A 23893-nucleotide genomic window follows, 5' to 3' on the forward strand; every position below is an offset into this window, starting at 1 on the left:
ACTACTTGCTGTGGCTCGGAATGTGCTTGGAGGAGGGCCTCAGGCCCCATGGAGGCTGGGAAGGAAAGAACGCCATGTCTGACAAGTGTAGGCCACAAGAGCTTTACAGGCAATAGAAATCGGGAGAAGGGACATGTATCTCTTGTATTTGACATTCCAGGCAACGTCCAGCACCCATCTGGGACTGGAGGCTCAGTGGCCACCCAAGTTCTGCCTCACTCTCCCCACCCTGTGACACCTGAGAGCTTTCTACAGCATGAGCAGTAACTTGGGGTCTGAAGCTTCAACCTACTGTCGATGGTTTTCCTCACAAGAATGTTCTGTTAAACTTTTTTTAAACAAGCCTCACTTTAAAAGAGTTTATGCCTCTCAACAGATGAGTGTGCCAAATGAATTATGGTTTTATTATTCTATTATGTACTATGTCACTTGCTATTTTTAAGCCTGAATATTTAAAATGTTCCATCAATAGAACAAAACAAGCTGTATATTTGAGACCCTCAGTAAACATAAACCAAATAGTAACTATCCATCTTTTTTAAAATGTATGACATAGTATTCTCAAAACTGTGTCAAGCTTGATTCAATGAGACTATTCTTTGAAAAACTGAAGCCTATATAAAGTTACAAAATATGACTCCAGCCATATATTCTACCTTAACATTTTGTTTTGTTTGTTTTTGAGACATGGTTTCTCCGTGTAGCCCTGGCTGTCCTGGAACTCACTCTGTAGACCAGGCTGGCCTTGAACTCCAAGATTGGACTGCCTCTGCCTCCCCAGTTCTGGAATTAAAAGCGTGTGCCACCACCACCTGGCATTACCTTAACTTTTATAAGAATTAACAGGAGACACATACAGAGAGAAACAGACAGACATTTCTATTCTGAGTAAGAGAAAATAATGGTTTAATCTACAATTTTATCATGCACAGGAAAAAAGAGACTTACAAACATTATTTCATTCCATATTTGAGATGTTTACAAGACCCTACCTTTGGCAGGTCAGGAGAACATAAAAATGAAAGGTAAAACTTCTATGGTCCCCCCTCCACCCCAGTGATTTTCTTTATTCACAGGATGTTTTTTCATTTCAGCATTTGGTGGTCTTGAGAACCTGCTGCAGCAGTAACTTTGTAACAAAGCCTGCCACTCACCTGGGATGTGAATGGTGAACGAATGGTCAGGAAGAAACATCCGCCCCCCTTCCCTGGCCCCCATCCCCCTGGTTGCCAAGATGTATTAGCTTCAGGAGGAACATGCAGACGTGACCTGCTCCTTGACATCCTAGTTCTTAATCCAAAGAACACCCCTGTAACAACGACTATGCCACCGAGTCAATGCATACCTCCCTCCCAAAGCCCTATAGTGCCGTATACGGTGTGTGTGTGTGTGTGTGTGTGTGTGTGTGTGTGTGTGTGTGTGTGTGTGTGTGTGTGTGAGAGAGAGAGAGACAGAGAGAGAGACAGAGACAGAGACAGAGACAGACAGACAGAGAGAGAGCACGCACGTGCTTTAATTTTTTTAGCCAAAACAGAATAAAGGCAAATAACAGTATCTAAACAGAATCATAATACTGAAAAGACAGGTCAGATTCCCTGTGGTTGGAAGAAGACATTCCTGTTTGAGCAATCCTACAACACTTCAGGTAAGCAGAAACCCCTTTCCCCACGGCACTGACTTATGGTGTATTGACATAAGGGCCATTGGACTCTGATAGCTCCAGGACCTTGTGACATTTGGTGCTGAACTGCAACATGGCAGCTATTTTAGCAACGCATGTGAGTCTCTGCTTTACAACACCATTTCTAAACAAAGTGTACCGGGATAACATTTCTTTTTATCACATAAACCACTGTAATATAAACTTCTCCCTCTCGCCTCATAATATTTGGATTATTTCATTGTTCTGCCTCCTATTTGTCCGGACAAGTACAGTCCAATGGAAAAACTATATGTCATCCCCCAGCTTGCCATGCCGTCAGCACAGCCTCCTGAGGCCATCCTCCACGAGAGCAAACCACTGAGAACAAGAAACCAAGGCAGCCTCCAGGAAATAAATGCACATGGGTGATAGACCGCCAGGAGCTGGCCTGGTACCCTTCAGATAATGGAGAAGAGTGTGAGGATGACTAATTAGAAAATACTGGTGCCTGAGACCCTTTGTCACCGGAAAATATCTTAGGTCCTTTTATGAGTACCCAGACAGCTTATAAGTATCCTTCCCATGGATTTCAGGATTCCTTGTTGCATTTATGAAAAGATTATAACTAATCTCTTTCATGGTCAGCTTTAAAACACTGACATTAGCTGGGCCTCCTGGTACAGGGGTATAATCTCAGCTACCTGGAGGCTGAGGCAAGAGACTCGCAAGGTCACAGCCTGCCTGGACTGTCTCAAAAAAAGAAAACACAAAAATGATTTAAGATCTAGCTCAGTGGAAAGCACTTACTTACTCAGCATGTACAAGGCTCTGGGTTCAACTTTGAATATCCAAAATGACTTTTTAAGCAGTTTTTTTTTTAATTAAATAGGCAAATTAGTAAATAGATAAATGAGTAAATCTTGGAAAGGAAAAATAAAAATGACCTCTGAGAGAAAGTTTTATTTGACAGAAACTTCATATGGAAATGAAAATACAATGCAGTAGTGTTTGCCAGCTGTTATCTGCAGACAACTGTGAGATCCTGATGTGCTCTAGGCACCAGCCACACTTTCACACCCTACTGTTATCAGCAGATAATACCTTCCTGAAAAATAGCTTAGCAGGAATTGAAAATAGTCAAACTTTAAAATATTGAAACCCTTGAACCTTTGGCTTTTTCTAAAAGTTTGTTCTGAGAAAATGAAAACTTGAAATAAACTAATTTTAATGAGAGCTATCATGAAGCCAGGGATGGTAATTTCATTGTAATCCCAGCACTGGGAGGCAAGGGCAGGAGGCTCACCCTAAATTCAAGCCCAGCCAGGATTATACAAGGAGACTCTGTCTCAGGAAACCAAGGACCACCAGGCACAATACACAGAGAGGAAATTGCCACCTCAAAAGTTTCTTTTCAAGAATAGAAAACTTGTTTCCGACATTTACGTGGAGAAATGAAGTACTGTCTCACGAGCGCAGATAGTAACAAAAACATAAGATTGTCTCCAAAGTTGTGTGTTTTCACTTTTTTGTTTTGTTTTGCTGTAACAGGGTCTCCTGTAGTCAAAGGCTGGCCTCAAACTCCTGATCCCCCAGCCTCTGGCCTCCCACACACTGGAACTACAGGTGGATACCAGAACAATTGGCTTTGTTTTTGTTTTTCCCACTTTTTATCACAGTGAGCCTACATTAATCTTATAACAAAAACTGAAAGTACATTTCCCACTTAGTCTCAGGTTAGCTTTGAAAATTCCCCATGTTTAGCTAGGAAACATTTATCAAAGAAGGGCTACTGTGAGGAAGAAAAGAAAAAGCTTACAAGTGGGCAAGAAATACTGGGTATTCTCTCAGGGAGAGTGGGCTGTGGTCTAACACACCCTCCAAGAGTTACCTTTGACCTTTTTGTTTTTAATGAAACCAGTGGTCTCCAAGCATGTTCTTTTTTTTTTAAACTTTCTTTTATTTATTTTTTGTGTCTTTCATATCATGCATCTCCATCCCATTCATTTCCCTGTCCTTTCGTATCCACCCTCAGACCTTGCAACCTTGCAACCTTCCCTGCCCCAAAATAAAATAAAATAAAACTTAAGAGAAGAAAACAAAAAAAAAGGAAAGGAAAAAAATATCATTATGGAAGCTATAGTGTGACCCCCAATGAGCCACACAGTATACTCTTTTATCCATATATCTTTACTGCAAGTGTTCATTGCAAAGAGTCATTGGTCTGGTTCGAGGCCTCTGGTTTCCGCTACACTATTGATGCTGGGCCCTCACTGGGACTCCTCTTGGATATCCTGCTGTTGCCCTGTGTTGTGGAGATCCTGCAGCTTTGGGTCTGCAGAACCAGCCCCTTTACATGCTCCAGTGGATCACAGATGGGGTGGATTTGGAGTGGGACAACTCATAACCCTGGTTCTGGGCCTGGGTAGTTGCAGTCGGTCAGTCCACCAGCCCTCTCTTGTCCTCATCACCAGGGTGAGCTCTCCTGCACTGCCCTGGCTAGTTCACCTCTCAAAGTGATGAGCAAGGGCAAGGGGCGGGGCCAGTTCTCCAGCTTTTACACCTTCAGGGTCAGGTTCTCCTACACCTATACCTTTGGGGCCAGCTCGACTATGTTGCCCAGGCATGGTGTAGGGGCCACTCTCCCGAGTACTGTAGCTGTTGAGGGGCAGGGACAGCTCTCTTAATCTTTTTTTCTTTTTTCGGTTTTTGGTTTTGTTTTTGTTGTTGTTTGTTTGTTTGTTTGTTTGTTTTGAGACAAGATTTCTCTGTGTAGCTTTGGAGCCTGTCCGGGAACTCACTCTGTAGCCCAGGCTGGCCTCGAACTCACAGAGATCCCCCTGGCTCTGCCTCCTGAGTGCTGGGATTAAAGGGGTGCGCCACCACCGCCCAGCTAGCTCTCCCACTCTTGTGACCTCAGGGTTGATAGGGGGGTGGGGAACAGGGACAGACAGACATCTCTCCTCTGCCCATGTCGCCACATGAGTAACGGGGACAGCTCTCCCATGCTCACAACTTCAGGGTCCAAATATATTCTTGGAGAATGACAGACCTTTTCACTGTGAGCTCAAAATTAATTACATAACAATACAAGGCCACTATTTGTAATTGTAATTTTCACTTTCATTCTCTCAACAAAGACCCATAGAATTTTCCAGAACTTTCAGTGCTCATGATTAAGTCATCACTCAGATGATATCATGAAATGGGTTTCATTATTGGTATTTTTAAGTGAATAAACTGCATGGTTTTAAAGTCTGGCTATTCTAACAAGATATTTATATTACTAAAGCAAACCTATTTGAAGTCTTCAATTTTTCATAGGGTCAAAGCCTCTTAAAACTGAAAATCTTAAGAACCTGCTGGACCAGCAATTTCACAGCTCTAGGGGGACAGAAATTGACTTACAAAAAACATAGTAACACAATGACTCCTATCCACAGTGAAACAAATAATTTCATCTGGGAGCCATTCAATAGCTTTCCATGCCTGACACACACATAAGATAGCATTTTATGACCCTCTAGGCTATTAACCAGTTCTGTATATACTAGCAAATATATTTCAGCATTTCTGCATGGATATAGGCATATATCTGTTTATCCAATGCTCTATGATCTGGTCCTAACATCTTACCAGTTGCCTCATTAATCAGTAAGCTAAACAAAATTGTTGGCATGTGTCTATAATTTTGTGAATCTAATGTTTATTTTGCTCTTTGGAAATTATTCCCTCCCACCAGCTAACTACAAGTAGATCTAGTTTGGGAGGCCATACCACTAATAAAAATTAAGGAAAGGGACTAATTAGATCATGAACTAAATTGTGTTTTTAAATAAGTATGATCTATGACAATGAGTTTTACTAGTTCAACAAACAGATGCAGTCAAAATTCTACTTTTACTCCTAGGTGTACTATTCAGATCTAACCAAACTGAAGATAGTATAAACTGAATTATCAAACACACAGGAACCAACACTTCATTTCAACAAGTGATACTACCTGATTTCTGATGAGGTGCTGCCCTGATCCACCCTTTAAAGTTGGGAATACTGTATGCTGAAATGCACTGGATATGCAGCGCCTGCAAGTGCCCTGACTGAGTAACAAGCACAACAAAGACGCAGGCTGAGGCTGACCCTCTGCCCAGGATTTCCGGTTCACACTGACTACACACCGTTGGCAGAAAACAGAACAGCACATCTCGATAGCCTGGAAAAAGACCAACATTCAAAGTTCAAAGTATACTTTCTACTGGACGGGTATTGATTACTATCACAGAGTCATAAGCTTGCACATGAAGCCAGCATGAGGCTGGAATGGTGTGACTTCTTCTTGGTCTCTTCCTTGAAGCAGTTAGATTTAAGCAAGTGTCTAGTTAATAGCTTGCATTCTGGGAGCCCTACTCTTCATTCCTGCTTACTGGAGTAAGAGCAGAGCAAGGTCAGTATCTTATTTTATAGACAAAATAGGAAAAGCACAAAGACCTAGCCAACCTTACAGGCACTGGAGAAGCTGGGATCACTTCAGGTCCTGCATCTTTACAGAGTGGAAAACACTTCCGCTCCCTCCTCCTTTCCTCCATCCCTCCTCCCCATCAGGCTCTGTGTCTCCTCAGGCTGGGCCTGGCAAGCATTCACACATTAGCACACACTACTGGGAGTGTGCTACAAGCTGAGATGCTGCCAAGTAGATTAGTCTAAAAGGTGTTTTTCTGTTGAATTATTGACTGCATTTTTATATAGTGATAAACTTTTTTTAAGTTTATAACGTTTCCCTTCAAGGCCCTACTTTTAAATACTCACAATTACAGATGAAACAGATACATACATTTGTGTGCGTGCACACACGAGAGTACATAATTTCAACTAGTCATGACAACAAACATAATTTTCCTAAAAAGGCCATGTTCTGCAAACTCCTTTCCAGCCCATGCCAGCCATCACTTTTACTGTCATACCCATCTGTTTACATACTATCTGTGGCACTCTGGCTCAGCAATGGTAGCCACACAGCTACCGAGGACAGGCAGGCTAAGAAGCCTAAAATATGGCCTAGCTGCCCTTTACAGGGACCTTTCCATTCTCTATTCTAAGCTACTGTGCTCTGTTTTACCTTGACTCACAGGTATTTTCTTCCTAAATGAAGTTTAAATTACACTGCCTCATCTTCCAGTGATTGTCATATAAAATGAGTCCATTAACACAAATGCTGGGTCTTTAAAAGAAAGTATCTGTCATGTCCCTGAGAACAAAGGACATGTGTGTGCAGAGCCTACAGATACCCGACAGCTAGCAATGCCACAGTTAATTGTAAAAAGCAGTAATTTTATGACCCCAACTTTCAAGACCCAGCTCCTTTGCAGAACTCAAATCTGAAATCTTTTCTGCTGTAAGATTTTCTATTCCCTTACCAAGATGCTAAAGTCTAATTCAACAAAAAACACTTGGGCCAGACAAACAGCTAAGCAAATGGAAATAATGGAAACATCACTCCATCTCCCCAATATAGACTGAAAGATTCTCAACTGATCCATACACTATCTGCACATAAACACTACACTGTTCTTGACACTAAGAATCGGAGGGAAGGAGGAGCAACCTGGCATACTTGCTTTTCTCCTCCATGCGCTCACTTCTCTCAATGTCTGTTTACACATGAACCTCTAAATGATGCCCCCACACTGCTTAGCAAGCAGCTTTCCCACTTCCATAGTGAACAGATGGCTCAAGGCATCAATTATTTTCATTTTAACTAATGTACTAGAACGAGAGGTAAGAGAAACAGACTGAACCGTGAGTTCCATACATGGAAATTCTGTAGAACAGCTAATAAAGTTCTCACAAGTGGCAAAGTGAAAAACTGCATGATACTTAGACGGGGTGCATGTGCGCACACACACACACACACACACACACACACACACACACACAAAAACGCTTGTTTGACTCCAGAGTTGAATAAATATTTTAAACAGAGAAAAACTTTAAACTGATTAAATGTTTGGAGATTTTTAAGAATTAATATGCATTATCTTAAACATAACTTTAGATGTGATCATGGATTTTAGTTGTTTTCAAGATTCATGTAGAAGATGGTAGAGGAAGGTCATTGGAAACACCACTCTTGTTGCATGCAAGCATGTAGACCTGAGTTTGGATCCCCAGTACCCACATAAAAGCCAGGTGTGACGACATACACCTGTAACCCCATCACTGAGGAAGCAAAGACAGACAGATCTCTGGAGTGCACTGGTCAACCAGTCTAGCCAAATTGATGAGTTCAGTGAATGGCCTTGTGTCCCAAAACTAAGGTGGAGAAAGACTGAGGAAGACACCTGACATTGGCCTCTGGCCTCCACTCCACATACACGTGCATGCCCACTGCGTGTGTGTGTGTGGGGGGGGGTTGTCTTGGACTCTTAGACATGTATTCTAAACTACAAATTTATTTATAGATGTTATAATTTGCTATCCAGAATTTATGTAGAGCTGAGCTATTGAGGGTAGAGATAAAAGATTAGCCATGAGTTGGTAGCTAAGCTCTGCCTACATGGGAGATTGGCAAACTACCTATACTAGTTTTTCTGTTTAGGTATGTGTTTGTGAAAAAATTATTTTGGTATCGTTTATCTTCATGTTCATCCCATTTGAAACAAGAGAATCAATGGGAAGCAGTAGTTCTGAGACAGAAACACCTAAGAAAACAAAAATATACCATCCATTCTAAAAGCCATGCCATCCATTCTGGAGGCTTTTAAATTGTTTAAAATGGCTTAAAAATGTTTCCATTTTTATAATCATAAAGAGTATTTTGCCATGATTTCTGATAGCCGAAAACAGAACTTAAATTAAGTGCCCTGGCCTCATTTTCCTGACTCCACAAGTGGAAGCTGTGATCCTGATGAGCTCTCACTCTCATGATGGTGCTAAATTCATGGTCCAAAGAGATTCTTCACAATGGGCCTGACCTAATCACTTGAGCCCTTTTCTTATCAACCTTCTGTCTGGTTATTGCATTTTAAAAAGAAAAAGAAAAAAAGTCAGAGAAGTTTGCCCTTGCTGGCATAGAAGGAAGCAAATAGTCTCCCAGTGAACTGTCAATGTGGGCCTGCATGCCATGGAACATGGGTAGGACCCTGTGCACAAAACTCAGTCCAGAACCAGCAAGTGCTCCTTGGTCCTTTATCACAAGAAAATATACTATGCCAACAACCAGTGAGCTTAGAAGAAGGCCCCAAACCCCAGATGAAAACAGCAGCCCCGGTTGACACCTGGATTTCAGCTTGCCAAGATGCTCCCCGGAGAACCCAGCAGGGAAAACCCAGACTCCTGGCAGTGCTGGGTTAGGCCACTAAGTGTGCCCTAAGTTATTAGGCAGCAATAAAACCCATGTGCCTGGAGGACGTCTTTGAGCTGGCTAACACCACCGTCTTTCGAGAGCTACCTTTGCACGCGGGCTTCATTCCCAGCGGCACCGAGTAACTCCCCACACATTTGCCATTTTTACATGTGGGCTTTCTCAAAGGATAATGAATCCAAATTTAAGAAACCTCGAGCTTCATGATGCCTAACAAATGAAATATATCTTATCAACACAAACAGCATTACAGGTAAGAGTACCTACTGGAATGGTTTTTAGAGTGTGAAATTTCCACAGTGGAAAAACCTTGCAGAATAATCAGATGGAATAAGTCTAAAGCAAATGGTAACTCAAGGAAATGTATCATCAACTCCATCACTGCAATGGGTGTGAGACAGACAGTGACTACAGATATGGAGCAGGTCCCTCCACAGCAAGAATGCCTTCCGTATTTCAGATGATCTACACACGTTAAGAAATGACCACTTATTCTTTGTCCATGATATGCATCTGCTTAGAGGAAAAATCAAGATACATATAACAACAGCAACAACGTTAAGTAGTATCTCTGAGATCTCAAAATGTGTCTCTAAGCTTCCCCTCACAGGACTGTTTCTAGTTTGTCTTTTAAAGACAACTTCATTGTGATATCATCTGCAGTCCCTAAAATATCTGTATAGTGCTTAGCTCAGGGGTTTGCTATACTGATAAATCATCTAACTATTACTGCTTCCAGAACACTTCATCATCCTCCAGAAGCTTCATGCTCTCTTTGACGCTCATTCCTCCTTCAGTACCACGTCACACTAACAAGCCTCTAGAAACCTCCTTCGAAACTCCAGGCCGTCCAAGACTCAAACTCTGCATTTGTGGAAGAACTGCAAGCATAACAAATACTTAAAAACCTGATTTGAGATTGAAGAATATTGTTTCCTATAAACATGTATTGTGGGACAATCTTTCTGTACACTGTGAAGATGTGTTACTCTGACTGCTTTAATAAAGAGCCGAACGGCCAATAGCTAGGCAGGAGAGGCTAGGCGGGATTCCCGGGCAGAGAGAGGAAGTCAGAGGGGTGAATCTAGGTAGCAGGAATCTTAAGAGTTCTTATTAATAAAATCAAACCCGAGCCAGGTATTGGGGTGAACAATGGAAGATCAGAGAGACAGAACAGGCCACAGCCACCTCGCCTCGCCAGTTCCTCAGGTGATCCTGTTTCCTCAGACTGGATGCTTCTGTGTCCTCATCCACATGGGTCTCAGCTGAACTGCTTCTCAAAAGCCTGAATGCTTAACCAGCCAAAAGCTTAACCAGCCAAATGCTTCTAGTTTCTGGTCCTCATGCTTTATATACCTTTCTGTTTTCTACCATCACTCCCTGGGATTAAAGGCTCCCTTTCTGGGATTAAAGGCATGAGTCACCATGCTTGGCTGTATCCTTAAACACATAGATTTCTGCCTCTGGAATGCTAGGATTAAAGGCGTGTGCTACCACTGCCTATCCTCTATGTTTAATATTGTGGCTGCTCTGTCTCTGACCTCAGATAAGTTTATTAGCATGCACAATATTTTGGGGAATACAATACCACCACAAATCTAGGCACATGGAAGATGCCCAAGTTGGGCATACACAATGGATAAGATGTTAAAAAAAAAAAAAGCCACATGGCAGAATGTTGATTAAAAAATACAGATTAATTAAGTTATAAGAGCTAGTTGGGGACAAGCCTAAGCTAAAGGCCAAGCTTTCATAATAAAAAGTCTCTGTGTTACATTATCTGTAGGCTGGCGGTCCCATAAAAGAAGTCAGACTACGAACATTGCTGTGGCTGTTCCTTTGAAATGATGGAAATGTGGGCCAGGCAGACGGCTCAGCAGGTACAGGTGCTGATGGTCTAAGTTCCATCCCTGGGACCTATATGGTAAGAGAGGATGAACTCCTGCAAGTTCTTCTGTGACTTTCACACGTGACGCACACCCACCCACACACATATACACATGCACACAAAATAAGTAAAAAGGAAAGCTGGAAATGTTCCAAATAAGCAAAGCATGAGACTTCTCAGAGTGGAAACGACCCTTCTTCCACTTAGGAAATGCCCTGCTGTACAAGGTCATCCGTTTACTTTAGAAGCCAAAGACACAAGTTTGAGTAAGTAGAACAAGACTTCTGTATTACAAAGGGAAAATGAGGCCGTCACTCTAAGAACATAAAACAGCACTCTGAAATGTCCACAGCCAGCATCAAAAACATGTTCTACACGACGCAAGAGCAACCATGTTTCCAGGTGTTGCTTCCACAGCTTGGAGTGGAGCCCATAAATTATTATGCACGTTATTCCTAAAAGTTAATTGTTTTCTTGTCTCTGCTAGGCTTGCTTAGGAATCTGAATCTGAAAGTTCTTTTTTAAAAGCCACGTTAGGGCTAGGGAGATGGGCTCAGAGGCTTAAACTGTTGGCCACCCAGCCTGGAAACCTGAATCTGATCCCCGGGAGCCACATGGTGCAAATAGAGAACTGACTTCCACAAGCTGTTCTCTGACGTCCCAATGTGCACCATGGCACACACATGCGTGTGCCCCCCCCCCACAGGGACACAATCAATCAACCAATGCCCCCCACCCCGCTTTGGTTATTGTAACTCTGAGACAAAGACAAGATCTTCCATGGGGATGTAGTGCTGGAAAGGCATGAGCTCAGGAAGGAAACAGCAGAACCAGATGTGCCCCGCTCTGTGGAGCCAGAGCAGAGTCAGCGAGGAAGCTCTCAGAGCCCCGAGCTGTGAAATGACTAAGCGCCTTTCTAGATTACTTCTGAGCCTCTTTTAGAACAGGGGCTAGGAAGTGCACTTTGACTACCCTCCTGCCCAGTTGTATTTCAGAGAAGCTCAGTGATAGGCATTTGTGACCAGGTGGTTTCTGTTACCTTTTCCTATAAACGATGGACTAGTGTACATGGAATTCTCCCAGGGAAACATCTTGGGGAAAAGATATAACTTCCACATACTCACAGGTTTTTTCAGTTACATCTGCCAAGATACCATAAAGCTCCAAGCTTAATAAAAGCAATGGGTCCAGCATATCACATGATATGCACTACACCACCCACAAAAAAATCTTCCTCACACATGCAAAATTCTAAGTAAAAAAAAATTACAACCTTCATACAAAATGAACGCAAAACTCTTAAAGTTAGACATTTAACCCGACAGACAGATAGCCTGGCACCCAATATGCATCTGGACCTACACTTCCCAAACCCAAGACCTTCCGGTCTTCTCATATTGTCATGTTAGGACTACCTGGGGTGAACGTGACAGTCCTGGAACTCCAGCCCCAGGTGTCCTGAGTCAGTCTCCCAATGCATCCCAAATCAACTGTGGGAGACCCTGACGCCTAGCTGGGGTAGAAAACTAAAACAGACGCAGTAGACTTCGAGGAGGGGCCAGATGAGCTCAGAAGTCCCACCGAGCCCTGAGAGGGAACTACGGTTGACTTGTTTTTAATTCTCTGTGTGCTTTGTGTGTACAGTATGTACTTATTCGTGTGGGTATGTGCACCTGTACATGTGGGTAGGTGTGTGTGTGTGTGTGTGTGTGTGTGTGTGTGTGTGTGTGTGTGTGTGAGAGAGAGAGAGAGAGAGAGAGAGAGAGAGAGAGAGAGAGAGAGAGAAGGCAGAGGTCAACGTCCCTTGTCTTTCTACACTGCTCTCGGCCTCATTATTTTAAGACCAGGTCTCTCACTAGATCTGGAGAACACCCAGGGATTCACCTGTCTCCACTTCCCCGGCTGTGACTACAGGTGACAACACGGTGTGCCTTTTTAGGTGGCTGTCACGTTTTCAAACTCAGGTCCTCCTGCTTGCCCAACAAGCCCATCATCACCTGGGCTATCTCCCTAAGCCCTGGCTTACTGTTTAACTAAACCATGCCTCCTCATATATTATCTGCACATTAGCTGCTCAAGAGAGGATCTTGGGTCAGTTAATTAAAACCTGACAGCATTTTCACTTTGTACTCCAAATGACAAGTTTAGGAGATGCCAGAGCCTAAGTTTTAGAGTCAAGTTTGAAAGACTTCTTGTCTGATGGAGAAAAATTAAAAAAAGGAACATCACTCTGTTAATTCTTTCCAGGGTTCTTCCCACTCTGCTCATCTGGGATAAGCTGTCGTTTCTAAAAAGCATGTTGGCCTTTGTCAATGATGACAGCATTGGCTTCTCCTTTCCCCAAAGCCTTATCTTCCTTATCCAGAGATAATGTAACTGACCTTCAAACCCGGGCCATGGGCTTCAAAGCTGTTTACTCACTGGCTCTGGTGGGCTTACCCTGACACAGCAACAGTGTCTCACAGGGTCCCCTGTTGTGCCCAAGGACACATCCTTAAAATGTGGCTGGTTCCCAGGCTGTGGTCATGGAAGAATGGAAAAATGACCCCAGTGGGGCTAATCCACCGACCGTTAGTTGGCTTTAACCAACTGCCCAAATAAACAAAACCAGCAGGGGCAGCTCCGTTCCCAAATGAAATCGATTTATCCCTAAACATGAAAGCCTGGTTCAATGTTTAAAGCTCTTGGACCATCTAAAACCTGCTAACTCATTCTCCACAAGGGCAATTTTATCCTCGAGGAGGCACTTGACTGGCCATGTCTGAAGACATTTAGGGTTGTGTTGCAACAATGGAGTAGGGGTGCCATAGGCATCTGCTGGATACATGTCAGAGGGGCTGCTGAACACCGCACAAGGCAGATCTCCCTCACAAGAGCATTATTCAGGCCAATTTTCAACTGTGCTTAGGCTGAGAAACAAGGGATCGGAGAAGAAAGGACCATTTGCCAGAGTACTACTGGATAAACCTTTGAAGAAACTTATCTCAGTGCCACTTGGTTTAAAATAAGAATTATACACCTGGGCCAGTGAGATGGCTCCATAGCTAAGAGCTACCTGCCACTAAGATGGCTCCACAGGTAAGCGCTACACCTGCCACTAAGATGGATGACCTGAGTTCAGTCCCCAGAACCCACGTGATGTAAGAAGAGGACTGACTCTCACAAAGGTTGTCCTCCAACCTCCACAGTTCACATTCACATTGCGGAATTTGCATTTGCATTCAAATTCATTCTCTCCTCTCTCCCCTGGATCCCTCTCTCCAGTTAGCTTCAGCTGTCTATTTGACACAGTCAATAGACGGAGTCTCCATTAGGGGGTTAGAGTCTCAGTCTCAATTGGCCTGTGAGCATGTCTGTAGGGGCACTTTCTTGATAACTGATCATTGATGTTGGGGGGCCCAGCCCACAGAGCGCAGCACCGCCTCTAGCCAGGGTGGTTCTAGGTTTGATAGAAAGTTGGCTGAGCACTGGCAGGAAAAAGAGGCATTCCCCCATGGTTTCTGCTCCAGCTCCTGCAGTGAGTTCCTGCTTGACTTCCCTCAAACACACACCATGACATGGAATTATACGATGAAACAAACACTTTCTTCCCCAAGTTGTTTTGGTCATGATGTTTATCACAGCAACAGACAACAAACTAGAACACACACATACACACACACACACACACACACACACACACACACACACACACACACAAACAATGTAAGATACTTTTAAAGAATTACACATTTTTAATGTTAGCAAGGCCAAGGAATAGAGAGATATCACTGCATAGTAAACGGTCACACATGAGGAGACAGGACATGGTGAGATCCGGGATGATCAGAGAACAGATGCTCATGGAAGTCATTCAGTGCTGAAGGGCACCGCTGGGCTGGGGATGTCGCCTGCTTGACAGAGTGCTTGCCTAGCATGCACAAAGCCTTGGGTTTGATCCCTAGCACAGGGTAAAGCAGGAGTGCTAGCATATCCTAGTAATCCAGAATTTCTGAGGTAGAAAAAGGATGATTAGAAATTCAAAGCCATACTTGTCTATATAGGCATTTTAGGCCAGCTTGCGACACAGGAACCAACCCTGTGCAGGGGGGCAGAGGGAACCCACTACTGGCTAAAACATTCACAGGCAGTATTAGCCTGGGAAGCACTGTTGGTCTTACTCTAGCTTAAAGAGATTACCAACTTAACTAGGACGGACTATCACCCAAAGACATTGCCTAGCCTCATCCCTTATATCCTAAGGAACCTCCTGTGATTAAGAGTTTGGCATTAGACCTGGAGGAGGGGGTTCTGTCCAGCAAGGAAGAGGATAGGATCTCAGATCCATGTCTCAGGGCAGAAGGCAGGATGGGAAACTGGACAAACCCAACGGATGTTATTAAACCAATATTACACAGTGCCACAGAAATTAGGTCATTACTGTTCTGCTGACACTCCACTCCTAACAGTGTATAATTTCCACCCAGGAGGGTTCCATGGGAACATGCTGTCGTACAAATGAGGAAAAGGAGGCCCAAGAAGTTTAAAGGAATCACTGGGATCACCCAAATCTGAACGCCACAGCAGATGGCTTTTTTTTCCCCCTCTGTGTGACTGCAAAGCACTAGCTGGTAAAAAGATTCCATTCAAGGTACCAAACATTCATAGCTGAGTTCCTGCCAAATATAAGTCATGTACAGATGTTAAATTTAAACCTACTTGTGATTATCCATTTCCTTTGACACCTATAGATCTATCCCTGAGTGTGTGTATTGCATACTCTCTGTTGGAAGTCCTGATATGTCTGTCCCTGAGTGTGTGCATTGCATACTCTCTGTTGGAAGCCCTGATATGTCTGTCCCTGAGTGTGTGCATTGCATACTCTCTGTTGGAAGCCCTGAGTGTGTGCATGCTCTGTGAAGGCAGCATATCCCTGAGAATGTGCACGCTGCTCTCTGTTAGAGGAATTCCTGGCCCAAGAAGACAGTGTAAACAAAGGCAATCCAGAGGGAAACCAGTGATAAGATAAATGGAATCCAATAACTCCTGGTCCTCCCCTCCACCTACTTCCCTCATCTTGTCCACCAGAAAAACAACTGAGCACTGGTGGGAGAACTACAATGTGAGCTGTGCTCCGAGGCTACTCAGCTCCCTGCTCTGGGCCACAGTCAGGGTTTGAGGACTGCTGCCTCAGAAGATCAGCGACTGGCTCCCTGATACTGAACCCGGTCATGTGAAGAAGAGGACAAAAATGGCCCTGAGCATAGGACAGTGTAGCACAAGAGGAAACTGGATGGGTGGATGGATGGATGGATGGATGGATGGATGGATGGATGGATGGATGGATGTGTACAGATATAGACAGATGATAGATAGATGGATGGATGGATAGATAGATAGATAGATAGATAGATAGATAGATAGATAGATAGATAGAAAGATAGATTTTAATTTTTAATCAGCCCTTGACAGAAAATGTCACAGGCAAAGCAGTTCCACAGACCGAGTGTTACCTACTCACAGAATCTGAAACCTTAACTGGGTCACAGAGTCTTTCTAGTTCAATCTAGTCTCTATTCTTCATTTCAAAAACACAAAAACAGGGCTGGAGAGATGACTCAGCAGTTAGGAACACTTGCTGCTCTTGCAGAGGACCTAAGTTTGATTCCCAGCACCTACATGGTAACTCCCTACCATCTGTAACTCCAGTCCCAGGGATCTGATGCCCTCTGGACTCCAGAGGCATCTGTACACACGTGGTGCACATAAACTCATGCAGGCACACATAAACAAATTAATTAGTCTTTATTAGTACAAAAGGATAGAAGCAAGCCTGTGTATTTAACCTTCAAAGACCACACTGCAGTCAGCCTCAGTCGTTGGCATTAATTTCAGGCATTTATTTACTCTTCATCCTTCCTGATTTCCAGTTCACATCACCACTGAGTGCTAAGCAATGCAGGGAGCACTCCAGTACAAATATGATTGCCACATACAAAACAGGAAGGGTCCTAAAACAGAGATGTTATTGTGAGATTTTTTTTTTTTACACCATCATCCTGAATCAAAAGCCACCAATCCTGGATTAACTATAGCTGTTAATCCATTGTCTTTTTTTTTTTTTTTAAGTCTAAATGCTTGCCTTGAACATGAACAGAACTGTTCATGTTCATTCACGGCATTCTTTACTTCCACCTTTACCTGTGTTCCAGGGTCGGAACTCAAGTCTTCAGGCTTTCTGGCAAGCACTCTGACCCACTCACTGAGCCATCTCACCAGTCCAGTCTTTTAAAAAGACTTCTTAACGATCGTTTGTAGTAAGTTCTCGGGATTCAGGAGGGCCCTTCCTGTTACAAAGCCGCAGACTTCAACTTAACCTGTGTCTCACATTTCACTGCTTGGTTTTGTCCAACTGCTTCGAAACAAGTATCTAAGCCTAGGCACACAAGAACAGTCTAGCCCATCTGGTAAATAGCACTAACCACTCTTCCTCTCATGTACAAATCTGCAGGAGCTTTATGGGACAGCAGAGTGTGATGAGCAATTTCTACAGACTCAGGGAGCTCAGAAGGGAAAGGAAAGCCCAGAAGCAGCACAAAAACACACTGTTAATACCTGCCATTCCTCAGCCAAGGAAAAATACAGACTGCGGGCCTTGGCAAACTTGTAGAGAGCTGTCTCTAGCTCTGACCCAGTTTATGCACAAGGACAACTAACACAATTCCTTGGCAAACCACTGGCAAACTCTTGCTTCCAGCTTACAGGGTCTGTAGAAACTCAACTCTGTCCGTTCATTTTATGATATGGCATTTTCTTTTGCCCCTGGTCATGATGGCTGTGCTCTGAATAGCTGTGATGTACTGTCTAGCCTTAGTCTCTTTTGTAGCCAAAAGTATGAACACACACACACACACACACACACACACACACACACACACACACACACCCTGACTAGAGTTACAGGTGCACAGCTCAAAAATAAGGCGAATCTAACCATATTCTAGACCTGGTCTGTACATTTCTAACAACAAAAGCTAGCCTACAGCTAGACTATAACAGTCCATCTCTAAAAGTTAGGTATCTGTATCACTCCAACAAAGCTCAAAGCTGAGACCTGGGCTATCTACTTTCGGAAGTCTAAATTCAAAGTGCCCATCAGACAGGCAATGTTGCCAATCACACTGCAGGTATTTTCTTCTGAAGTAAAAGGGACAAACACCAGCTTAACAGGTGACCCTAATTGTATGCCTGGCAGGAATACAAGTAACTTTCAACCCCCAAACCTGGTGCAGTTTATAGAAGGAATGAGCTCAGGTTCTTGCTAAAGGTGAATGACATACTTAAGAAATGTAGCAAGGCGGATGGGGTGGGGGAAAAAGCTTCCCAAGTCCGTGTCTGGCAACGGAGTATTATGTTTCAGGAGCCTAATGGCAAACAGGTTTTGTGTTTGCATTTTCTCTTCCTAGCAATCCCTGCCATTACAGTACAGCTTGCCCATTATTCCCCTAAATTACCAAGTTTCTGCTTTAGTCGATTGTCTACATCAAATATTGTCTGTGTTGCACAATATTGAGCTGTATGCCAAAAGAGAACGTCAGGAAGTCACACCAACTACATTGGAAATGAAACACACTTCCCTAGTTTTCCACATTTAATTCACAATGGTAGCTACGGTTTAAGAATTACAGCTGTTTACTTGGCTCCAAATTTGCTCCATTATAATGAGTCTCTTTTGAGGCAGGGAGAGAAGGAAAGGGTTATTATAATGCCTAAGGACATTCAATATCAGATTGCAAGCTTAACTACTGCTAAAGCTTTTTTTATTATTTTTTGTTAAAAGAGCTTTCACAGTTTACCTTAAAAGGGAAGGAAACTGAGATGTTGAGACCCCTCTCAACTGTTAAAGTAGGCTTCCGTTGTCCTTTACTAGGTGAGAAGACTGTTACCAGATGAAAGGATTCAATCCAGCGAAAAATTAGCCTCACAAATAGGGTCTGAAACCAGACAATCTCCAAAAAAGATTTAAATGTAGAATATAAAAATATTTCCATTTTTCAGATACTCTGTCTACATAAAATATATGTCTATATGAAATATAGCAAAATGGAAATTCAAAAGCTTTATCATTCAAATGCTAAATGTGGGGTTGGGTGTTGTAGCTCAGTGGATAAGGTGCCTCTCTAGCATACACAAAGGCCTTGCTTCATACCTGGCATGAACCAGGCATAGAAGCACAGGCCTATAAGCACAGCACTTGGGAGACAGAGGCAAGAGAATCCAAAGTTCAGACCTGTCCTCCACTGCATGTGTTTAAGGCCAGCCTGGGATACATGAGACCCTGTCTCAAAACTTGGGGGCACAGGTGAGGGGGTGGGGACAGGCTCTTGCTGCTATGCCCTTAGGATTCAACGAACTCGATCTATTCTTACACTAGGAAAGCCAACTCCCTGGGAGATGCTCTGTTCTCTGCTCCTGGGACAGCATGAAGGATACCAGAAACGAAAAGGTGGACAACATCTCTCTCTGCCATCTGCTGGGCGGAATATAGGTCACGGAGATCAACTGGCATCTCTTCGCCTGCCTGCCCTCCTTTCGGTGGGGATGCTAATGAGCTGAGGACATGGTCTCTACCGCAAATATACATAAAAGACAGCGCACTCACTAAGTAACTTCAGAATCGACATCCCCACCTCAGCTTGCCCTAGCTGCTCTGCCAACTTACTCCAAGCTACAGACAGAAACAAACAACCACTGAAATGGTACCTATGCAATCCTTTGAGTTCCTATAAAAGAATGTTGTGAGTATTTAACTTAGATACTAACTGGGAAGCTTTCTTCCATTACCCAGTTAACACCAGAGCAAGTGATAGCAATTCATAATCCCTATGCCAAGAGAGGGGGAAAAAAAAAAAGCACTTTCCTATCAACTGAAGTGCCCTGCAGAGAAAACAAGTTTGGCAACCAAAATTGGCAAAGTTTTGTTGTATTTTGTTTCCTAGACTATTAGAATATAGATCTAAGACTTGGAAACACAAGACTATTGAATGGTAGAGAAGACCCCCACCCCAGTGGGTCATTTTCTGAACCAAACACTTGACACTCTCAGTGGTACCCAGCTTTGTGGGAAAGGTGTGTTCCCTCTGATGCTGTAACTTTCAAGTGTTTTCACAGAAGAACCTAAGATTATCCAGCTAAAGCCGTAGTCTAAATATTTACAAAATGAAACTGTTTCAGTCTTAACTTAGTTTTGTTTCTAAACACCTATTTGTCCCAGGAACCATATTAGCAACATTAAAGGCTCTTTTTAAACAAAGTAGCTCAAATAAAACTATCCACAGGCACATTCTTAACATTCAGAACTATCCACCAAGGATAGATAGGCAGGACTCAAATTCCACTCAAGGATGTGACTGACCCACCACGCTTCTCTATCACCCTTCTCAAGATGGCTCACACTCCAGACCTACAAGATTTGACCACCGCATAACAACACCTTTACCAATCCCAGACAAATGTCCTCTCCTGTGGCTAGCCTAGAACAGACCCCTTTCTAGAACAACTCTGCCCCAAATGACAAGACTGCCAACTCCCAGCAACTCCAGGAGCCACTGTGGACTGACAGAAGCTTCTAGCTATCTTTGCCTTGTCTTTCTCCTCAGTTCCTGCCATACACCTTCTGGGAAAACTATCTGGGCCAAGGAGAGTGCATCTAATAAAAGTATCTAGTTTAGTGTACTGAGAGATAATAACAAGAAAAACAACAGCCTATGGATTCCAAAAGTAATTATAAAGTAACAAAATGTATCATCTTTATACCCATGGAAAGAATTGTAGCAAGATGTGTGGACAAAAAAAGAACCAGGGACTATTACAACAAATTACATAACTATCAGGAGACAGAAGACAGACCTTGGGTTTCCAATCCTCCTTAATATCCATCTAACAAATGCTTATTAAAAGACCTGTTCCAAATTCCAGGAAGACTGAGGAGACAAAGAGCTGCCTGCAAAGAGCTTAGCACAGAGAAGCAAAGACAAATAAGCTAATAAATGAAGGACATTTTCTCCTTATGATAAATCCTAGGACAAAAATTAATACATACATACATATATACAGAATAAGTAAGAGTGAGAACTTCTGCTATTGCTGCCCCACAGGGATGTAACCACCTACTTAAGACAAGATGATGAGTGTTAACCACTTGGCACAACAACCCAAGTATTAACCTGTACATGAATGCACTTGCATAGACACTCCTAGTACGTACACCACCCCCCACTTCTGAGAGAGAACGCACTCAGAATAAAATGCAAGCACACAATGAGAAACAAGCATCTTAGTATAATTTAACTGCCTTTTGTTCATTTAAGTTACAAATAACTACACTCATCAAGAATCTGCAAACCACAAAATCTAAACAACTAATTGTGACTAAAACATAAAAGTCCAGATGCTCAAGATAATAGTAATAACAAGTATATCATAAATTTAAAAATAGTACTAATACCTTGAACATTTTTTAACAGTACCCCAAGGATCTTGGTTTTGGGGTTGGCAACACAAACTGAATGCTACAATGTCAGAGCTGGGTTTAAACCTTGTGTTATTTGGAGGAGGGGTCATTTTCAGGGTTGTAAGACTTTACACCTAGAATCAACGTTAGGAACTCTTTGAACTGGCCTGTCCACACTATCGATGAGATGACAGGTGGCCCCAGAGGTAATGGGTTAGCCCATGGCAGGGTAGCACAGAGAGAGAGCCAGCACAGGACCCAGGGTCCTAGTTTCAGCATCCAGAGCTTCACTTTTAAGGATCTTCTGCAGCTGGAGTTTAGATTTTATGAAGATTATTTTGACAACTATGCTCCCACACTTCAACTTCAGTTATTAATTGCTGTCATTTTTCAGGTAATGGCACCTCAGGCTAATTGCTGACCAGGGAGCTATGTAGGCCTGGGCAGGGTGACCTTGTTAAGAAAACTGCCTCCAACACTATTAACTATGATAATGGTGGAAAGATACAGTTCCCTTGATGGAGGAAAGACATCTTCCAAATTTAGTTTGCCTCAGGACAAAAGCCCCAGACAATTCCTTTTGAAATGATGTATCGGCATGAGGGAAGGAAAAGGGTCCAAAAAACGGTGTCCGAGCTATGTAGGAGAGAATAGGGGGAGTCCCAGAGCTGCCAGAAGGGTGAGGAAGAGGGAGCAGCTGGGCCTAGGGCAAACATTTGACCACACCCCCGGCCACGCCCTCCCAGCTGCCCGCAGAGCCACAACGAATTGAAACAGCAGTGCGAGCTGTTAAGATTCCGAAGGCAGAAGTCGCCATGGCAACCGGATTCGTCTTGCAGGCAAACTACGCTTCAATTCACTAGGTCCGGCTCAAATCTCAAGAAACTATCAATTCAATGAGGGCAAAACGGTCACGGGCAGCATTTGCTGTGGATGATCTATGGAGGTTGATGGTGGGAGGGGGACTGGAGAGCAAAAATCTATTCCTGAGCACACTAGAACATTTTATGCGGAGGGGACAGAACACCCCAAACCTTGGCAGTAAGCAACGTGCAAAAGACCTTAGAAGGATTTGATGAATATGTGAGTAAACGAACGAAGGAAGCTGACGGAAAAAAAGAGGAGAGACAATCCAGAGGACTTTAGAGTTGTCGGGCCGGGCCTCTCCTGGGTCTGAGACAAGCCAGTCACAAACAGCTGGTTTGGAGCACCAGTTGGATAAACCCGATTATCCAGCCCTCCTGACCCCACAGCGAACCTTATCATTAGGTTACCCGCCACCCCATCACCCTCAGGGTTCTAGGGAGGACGTTTAGCCCCCGCCCAGGTGCCCTTTGCAGGGCTCGATTCGGCAAGAGTCAAGACTGAGATGCGCCCTCCGAAGCAGGGACGCGGGGAACCCGGGTCCGGTCCCCGGGAGGCGCATCTCCCCACGCCGCAGCCAGGCGCCGGCTCGCGGCCTCCGCAACGCCAGGTTTCCCTCCTCTCTCGGCACACTCATAAGCACGGACACTGCCCGGATTACAGTCACTCCCTCCGTTTTGAGCACGGCTGGACGTGAAGGTGCCAGGGATGGTGGGGGACTGACTGGCGGCCACCGCGGTGCCCCGCGATCTTACAGAGCCAGCGGCCCAGGAGCGCCGCCCGCTGCCGCAGCTCCCGCAGCCCTGGCCCCGGGGAACCGTCGGCCGGGAAGCGAGCTCTACCCGGCCGGTTCCACTGCCACCGAGCGCTTAGGAAAAGAAAGGAGGGAGGGACCCCATCCTCGGGGACGCCTTCCTTCAGGCTCGCCTCGCTCCGTGCCGCGCTGCAGCCATTTTCCAGAACCTTGTTTGGCAGCCCGTGGCAGTCTCGGTCCCGTTCCCACCCAGACTCAACCTGAAGGACGAGTTTAATATTTACCTACTGGCCCGGGAGCTCCGGGAAGCAGCAGGAGGGAGCGCCGCCAACAGCGCGAGGACCAGCACGCCCACCCCGGCGCCACGGTGCGGTGCCGCTAATGAATGAGTACGGCGGGCGAGCCGAAGCGTCCCCTCACCTGAGCAGCTGCTGCATGCTGAAAAGGCCGCTCTGCGCTCCCGGTACAATGGGATCCGGTTAAACAGTTCCCTTCACAGCCGTTCGTAGGTTACCAACTCGCAGGTGACATCACCCACGCCTCGTCTGATAGGATACAATGTGGCGCCCACTGCGCATGGACGCCCTGGCCGGGCCCTTAGGCTTCTGGGAGTTGTAGTCTTACTGCTCACTTACTCGCAGACAGAGGCGAAACAGCCTCTCCGTCCTCACCCGCAAGAACTACATTTCCCCAGGTACCTCTCTTCCCCTCGGTGCCCGCCCCTCCCCGCCCCTCCAGACCCGCCCCCTCCCCGCCCTCCAGTCGAGCAGTGCCTGTGGTGGTCGTTCAGAAGCCGAACAGCGAACAGCTTGGCCGAGAGGCAGGGCCATGCAGCGGCCGTGCTCTTTGACTTGACCTCTGTTCATGCCAGCGAGCGGGTAGGCTGCGGGACCAAG

At 44.4% G+C, this 23893-nt stretch overlaps 1 protein-coding gene across 3 annotated transcripts in view; it reads right to left on the bottom strand.

Moving 5' to 3' along the window:
- The window catches only part of Daam1 (dishevelled associated activator of morphogenesis 1), a 172790-nt gene extending 149240 nt beyond the window's left edge, over nucleotides 1-23550 (bottom strand). The window contains exon 1 of one of the 3 annotated variants that reach the window (XM_052739623.1): nucleotides 23418-23550. The gene's annotated coding sequence lies outside the window, so the exon portion shown is untranslated. Of the gene's footprint in view, nucleotides 1-23281 lie in introns of all 3 variants that reach the window. The other 2 variants (XM_052739624.1, XM_052739622.1) reach the window with 2 other exon arrangements.
- Nucleotides 23551-23893: the final 343 nt, after the last annotated feature.

The sequence above is a fragment of the Peromyscus californicus genome, unplaced genomic scaffold (assembly GCF_007827085.1).
Source record: "Peromyscus californicus insignis strain IS unplaced genomic scaffold, ASM782708v3 Scaffold_15__1_contigs__length_86483966, whole genome shotgun sequence".
In the NCBI taxonomy this organism is placed as follows: Eukaryota; Metazoa; Chordata; class Mammalia; order Rodentia; family Cricetidae; genus Peromyscus; species Peromyscus californicus.